Raw genomic sequence first — 6,932 nt, forward strand, 5'->3', positions numbered from 1 at the left:
GATGGATCTAGCATTTGTGTGCAGCACATTTGAGGCTGAGCATCCAGTGTTTTTTCCGGTTCTTTCTTGTGTGACATTGCGCTGTAAGCATTAATTTGCCCGTTTTTCTGTCTGGGTTCTTAGGAGTGTGTGGGCCAGATGATCTGTCTCCTTTACGAAAAAGAAACAACTCGTCTTGATTTCTCGCCTCCATCTTCTTTTGTTCCTCTCTTTACTGCAGGACATGTCGTGCTCATCAGCTTCTCCTCCCTGGAGTAGTGGTTCTAGTTTGTTAACAATCTCTTCATAGTTTTGGACAGATGAGAAAGCAAGGATTAATTTCTTTTCTTTATTAACAGATCTTTGTAATGGTTGACAGTTGACACTCGGTTAGCATGCAAACGTTTCCGAAACTCGGTTAGAATGTTTGCATCACAATATTGCCGATGTTTCTTCTCTGAAAAGGAGCGATGAAGAAAGATGAAAAGGATGAATACACCGTAGTCACTGGCTACTAGCACCATGCCACTTGCCTGTTTTGGTGACATTAAAATATGTTTCTTAATTCTAAAATCAGTGCTTCTTTTCTGAATGTAGACTTGAGGATTGTAGCCGTATATTTTTCCTGCTCAGTCATGCACTCAGTTTCCAACAAAGGATTTGATCCTGTGTATTATTGCTCTAATTGTTAACTTCGAAAAATGTATCAGATCCATTGAGCCTCAACCACAAACAAAACATGAACAAGACCGAAAGGCCATAGATGTTTAGTGCATCAGCATTGACTAGATTGCTGATGCTAGTGCAAGTGTGAGACTGTTAGAACTATGCCCTGGAGGCAATAATAAAAGTTGATATTGTTTTATGGGACATTTACATTTGTGCCCATAACTGGAACCAACTACTCATATTTGCCCCTAATTTCGAAGCATACCCAAATCTATCCCTCTGTCGTTAGTTGCCCTTATAGAACTGCCCTTTTGCGTCGTTACCGTCCGATCAAAGGGCTTTGACCATCTCGATAAAATTAGCAGAAAAATCTGAAATTTTGTGGGATCAAAGATAGTTAGGTGCTTGTCAATTTTCTTGATGTTTAGACATACCAGGAGCATGTGGCAATGGAAAACAATAAATCTGTACGACTGTGAATAGTAAATTCAAAGAAAATAGCAAGAAAATTCAAAAAGTACGAAATTTTTTGGCATCCAAGATGCTCGGATGCGCAAGGTGTGTGCAATTTTTTTTATCAAATGACATGCAAGGAGCTCTAGCAAAAAAACAAAATAGTGTATTTGTTCAAAGTTTTTTCCGAGCCAGATTTTGTTTTTTTCGCGAGCTCCTACAATGTCCAAGCACAACAAAATTTTGCACACACCTTGTGCACCCGAGCATCTTGGATGCCAAAAAAATTCATACTTTTTTGAATTTTCTTGCTACCTTTTGAATTTACTGTTCACAGGCGTACTGATTTACTGTTTTTCCTTCGCCATGAGCTCCTAGAGTGTCCAAACAACATGAAAATTTGCACGCACCTTGCGCACTTGAGTACCTTCAATCCCACAAAATTTCAGATTTTTTTGCTATTTTTTCGAGACGGTCAAAGCCCTTTGCCCGGACATTAAGGGCGCGGAAGGGCATTTCTATGAGGGCAACTAATGGCAGAGGGACAAATTTGGGCATGCTTCGAAATTAGGGGCAAATCTGACTAGTGGATTCCAGTTAGGGGCAAAAATGTAAATGTCCCTTGTTTTATTTGCATGTTCGTAATTAAGTTTATATTTCAATGCTAGAATTGCATTGGTTTTTGAAAGTGAGATTTAGAGGAAAACCAAATTTCATGTTTAGAGATATAAACGCGAAACAGAGTTAGACCTCTGGACTTGCTCATGTATTGTTGATGGTTCTGCTTTCATGGCCATGTGCATAGTTAACGTAACGAGGATGAAAAAAATGATCAGAGCATGTTGTTAGGGTAATAATGATGTTGGATAGATCCATCGTATTGTATAACGCGAGTTCGTGTTGTCAATATGTTGTATGTTACTCTATAACTGGGTAATTATAAAGTTAACTTTTGGTAACGCAAGGAAGTATGTCGTGGTACTAGATATGTGAAGACTTAAACTTGCCCCTCCGGCGATCGATATATACACTCTCAGACCACATGGTATTACACTGTCTGGCATCTCTTGACCATGTATTGTGACTAAGGAATTAGTCATGTGCATCCCGAAATACGATTACAAGGAAAGAGTACAAACCTGTAATGAGGATAACTACGTATAGTGATCAAGTAGTTGTCACAACGATACAATCAAAGTCTCCCCTCATGTTTGGTAACGTATGGAGAGGGAAAGGCAATTGCATGCGATAAAAAAAGTTTTTTTTATAAAGATCTACAATGTTATGTGGGGATTATTGTGCGTGTCCAGATCTCACTAATAATTATTGACTAGAAGGTGTTACAAACTTGTCCATGTAGTCTTGAACCTATAGGGTCACACGCTTAATGATTAGCAACATATAGGAGTAATATGTGATAATCAAGAACAAGATAGAAGGGGTCCAAAAGTATTTTGATAATATCAAAATTGTTCCCGGAGGTCCCGAGAGCGTCCCAGTGATATCATGTAGTGTCTCAGAATGTTCTGTAAGGTGGCGAAAGCTCCAATATGTTCCAAAAACCTTTTGAAAATTCTGGAAGGATCCTAATGCCACCTACCCCCTGCCTTGGGGGCAAGGCGGCCCATAGGGCCCAAGTCGGCCAACCCCCCTATTTCTTGGGGGGGCAAACCAACAAAAGGGGTGTGCTCCTACAAGGACTCCACCTCCATAGGTCGGATGAAACCCTCACCCCTCCACCTATATATAGGTGTGGGCGCATCAAGAGAAGTTTGGTACACGCACTCACCCCTATGGACACATGTACGAACACCCTACACATATAAGCAGCTTCAAGATATTGAGGGAATAACATCTTGAGATTAATGCGAGCATTAGTGTCAAGAACATCACTTGAACCCTTGTGGGCTGACTTCACCACCAGGAACCTAACCATCTAAGCTATGTCCATTATTACCTATAGTATTGTCACAAATAAGACATCACTGATGAAGTACCACAACATGAACCTGATGCGGCGATACATTGCTGTGCAATCCACAAACTCTTGTCGTTTCAGTCCTGTCACACTGTCCTGATTGTTCCACAAACCAACACAAATCAGAGAATAAACTCTGGAAATCAGAAACACGAGTGCCATAACCAAAAAAAAAATCACCCGAGCAATATTTAGCAAATCCCTTCGGTACCATTATTTAGATTGGAGCTTTTCAACTCCATTTTGAGATTGACCACATTTAAATTTGGACTTATCAGGTGATTAACTTTGTTTTTTTTTTGCTTGAGAAACACAATGCAGACATAGACACTCACATATATGCATGTACAATTATAACCCTATAAAGACACACACCACTGGCACTTGGGCACATAGGTGTCAAACATGTAGTTTGATCCATGGTGTGCTAGGGGTACAACCATCCGCCTAATCATCCAACCACAAAATGATTCTCGGTATTGGCATAATTATGGGTGGGTTTGCAAACTGAAAAAAAAAAGCATGCTCTACCTTTGTCTAATCAAACAGCTCGCCAGCCAAATAAATCTGGAATGGAGGGATAACAACGGTCGATCCTATCCATCTTTATCCATGAGGTTTCATCCTGATGATGATATAGAGCATGTGGGTAATCTCAAAAAAAAATCTATAGCATGTGAGATTTTATCTTTAATGTCCTGCTACCAAAGATTTGCCATCGTGGATAATTTCCTAATTAGCATCCTTATATTAGCCACCTTTGGAATCCAATAATCTTATTCTAAATTTGGGAGCCTGTCTTAAAACTCATCCTTATCTTTGAGGAGTCATCCGGATGATATCATGATTTGACCACGATTTTATATGGCACGTTGTTAATGCTCCAATTGAATTCCTTCCATCTGCGTTATTCGGGAAACCTGCTGCTCAGGACTACAAATAGGAGGGAGCGAGCAAGACATCCATACCACACTCGTTTCTCGCATCACAAGGTCGTTGGCCCCGTAGCACAAGCGAGTTCATCACAAAACCAGCTGCAAAGGCTCGACGGCGATGGCTTCCAAGATGGTCGGCGCCCTCTTGCTGGTCCTCCTGCTGGCGCTCAACCAGAGCGACGCCCAGGTGTTGCCGACCCCCTGCTGCAACCTCAAGTGCTGTGGGTACGATTGCTGCGGGCCCCCGGTCACAGCCACGGCACCCATTTCGCCATTCTCCGCCGCCCCCGAAGCAGGACCGGCCGGCCCGGTTTCGCAGCGCGTGCTCCGCAAGGTCTTCCCCGGAAACTAGCGATGTTCAGATGCATGTAGCGATGCCCCCCGTGACGTATGATTCCATTGCAAGTGTGCTACTGGCACCTAGCTAGTTTCGCTGGTATTACGTATTATTTTTAGCTTGTATTCCTGATTTGTTCTGTTCCATCGAAACAGCAATATAGGAGTTTATATCCTGCAGTAGCATTCCAATTCTACAGCTATAATGTGTGTGCAATGATAAACCATGTTCGAAACACAAATAATCCACCCATCCTTCAGAAGAACAGAACGCATAATCCTCCAATTAAATCTGCCGAACCTGAATCAGCTATAGCTGCTCTAGTCTGGATCAGTCCTTCATCTCGGCTGCCTTCTCGTCTCCCAGAACAATATTGTTTCCTAAAAAGTAGTCATACATGTTCCCTTTAGGTGGACAAAATTCATAACCGGTTTAGCAACTGCGCCTACTAAAAATAGCTTAGGATAGGTTTTTACCCCTTTTTCTTGAAAAAAATGTATTTTTGAATGTGGCCTCAGTGCTCATACAACCATAAGGCGTTTGAATGTGGTCAATCCCAAGGTTTCCCCAAAAAAGTTTTTGTCGAAGTGTGCATGCGAGGTTATAGATTGTTTTGTCCCTAATGTGATTTTGTTGATGTGTTGATTTCCAATCTGGATCTACATCGGTACGAAACAAAGGCGAATTGTGAGCTATTGATTAAGGTTGCATACTAAATAACACTTAAAAATGTTTCACAGCTAACCAACATCATTTGAAAATTCTACACATTTTTCTAATCAACTTTTCATATATAACATGTCAAAATTGAAGTTACGGTTCTTAAGTTATTGATACTTTTAAAAAGTATTTGAATCTGCCCCCAAAATATAATGTTATTTTCTAGATGGACTAAGGGTTTATTAAATGAAATATCAGGGAGTTTTATACAAAAAGTAAAACATTTTCTGGTGTCACTTAAAACAGGATTGTGGGTTTACCATTTTCATTGCAAAAAGCTTTTTCTTTGCGGGATGATAGCCATGCACGTTCCCTTTAGATGGCCCAAATTTATGGCCGGTTTAGGAACTACGCCTACTAAAAATAGCTTAGGATGGGTTTTAACCTTTTTTTTCTTGAAAAAAAATATGTTTTTGGTTCCTCAAATTTGCCGAAATTATAGATCTGGTCCGTCAAAAAATGTAGAAACAAAACATATAATTTAAAAAAGTTAATCATATACTCCCTCCGTCCCAAAATTGTTACATCCGTATCTAGACAAATCTAAGACAAGAACTTTGGGACGGAGGGAGTATATAAGAAAGGTCAAAACTATATGTAAAATGTTTTAGATGTATACTAAAAATGTACAATATATGAAAACAATAGTTATCAAAACATATATCTGAAAAAATGGTAATCATTTATTTGAAAAAATGTTAAACATATATTAAAAAATGTTTTACATATAACTAAAATGTTTGATGTATAAAAAATATATAATATGTACAAAAATGTAGGCATGTGTTTAAAAAATAAAAATAATAAGAAAGAAACAAAGAAAACAGAAAAGGAAAACAAGAAAATCGGAGAAAAAGTGCAAAAAAGAAAAGGGAGACAAGAAAAAATTTGGGAAAAAATGGAAAGGAACAAAGCAAAGAAAACGAAGAAACAAATCAGTGAAAATCGAGAAAGAAACAAATAAAATGGTAAACCGCAAAGTAAAAAAGAACAACAAAGAAAACCGACAAAGAAACAAATAAAACTGGAGTAAAACAAAGATAAAAAGTTGAAACAGTGAAAACCGATGCAAAAGCAGTGAAAAACAACCAAAAACAAAAGCAAAGAAAAACAGTAAGGAAACAACAGATAAACCGAGAAAACCAGTAAAGAAAACAAGAAACCAAAGCAGGGAAAAATCGAAACAAAACAACAGCGACCAAACGAAACGCATGACCGGGAAAACAGCAACGCCCGAATGAATGTACTTAGCCGACGCATACGCGTGGGTGTTGTGGGCGAGGGGAGCTACCATCTCGCTATAAGTGAGATATAGCTTGTGCGGAATTTTCTTACTAAACACTAGTATTCCTCCCGACGCGTTGCGACCCTATTCGCTGTCCAATAGGCTTTGTAAATAATTATTCTGGTTATAAAAGCATACGGGAAATAGAGGATGCTCCTTCATCTCAATAAAAGTGCTCATATGGCAGGCCCACGTGCCAAAGTGAATTTTTGAAATATTCTTCTTTATTTGATTAAGTAGAGGGAATCTACTGTTATCACCCTTTGCATGCATGAATTCTCTTGTGGATAGAGTCGGGCGCACCATAAGACTAAAATGGGCACACGCCCCAAACATTCATGATGAAATTTGAATGGTAGAAAACCAAAGTACTCCTTCCTTTTTATTTACTCTGCATATTAGGTTTAACTAAAGTCAAACTTAAGTTTGACCAACTTTACAAAAAAATATACTTTTACCTTAATGAAAATATATGATGTGAAAGTACATTCAATAGTGAATCTAATGGTATTAATCTGTTATTGTATATGTTAATATTTTTTGGCCGTTTTTTCCTTACTGCTTTTCTTTGCTCGA

Source organism: Triticum dicoccoides, chromosome 6B (genome assembly GCF_002162155.2).
Source record: "Triticum dicoccoides isolate Atlit2015 ecotype Zavitan chromosome 6B, WEW_v2.0, whole genome shotgun sequence".
In the NCBI taxonomy this organism is placed as follows: domain Eukaryota; kingdom Viridiplantae; phylum Streptophyta; class Magnoliopsida; order Poales; family Poaceae; genus Triticum; species Triticum dicoccoides.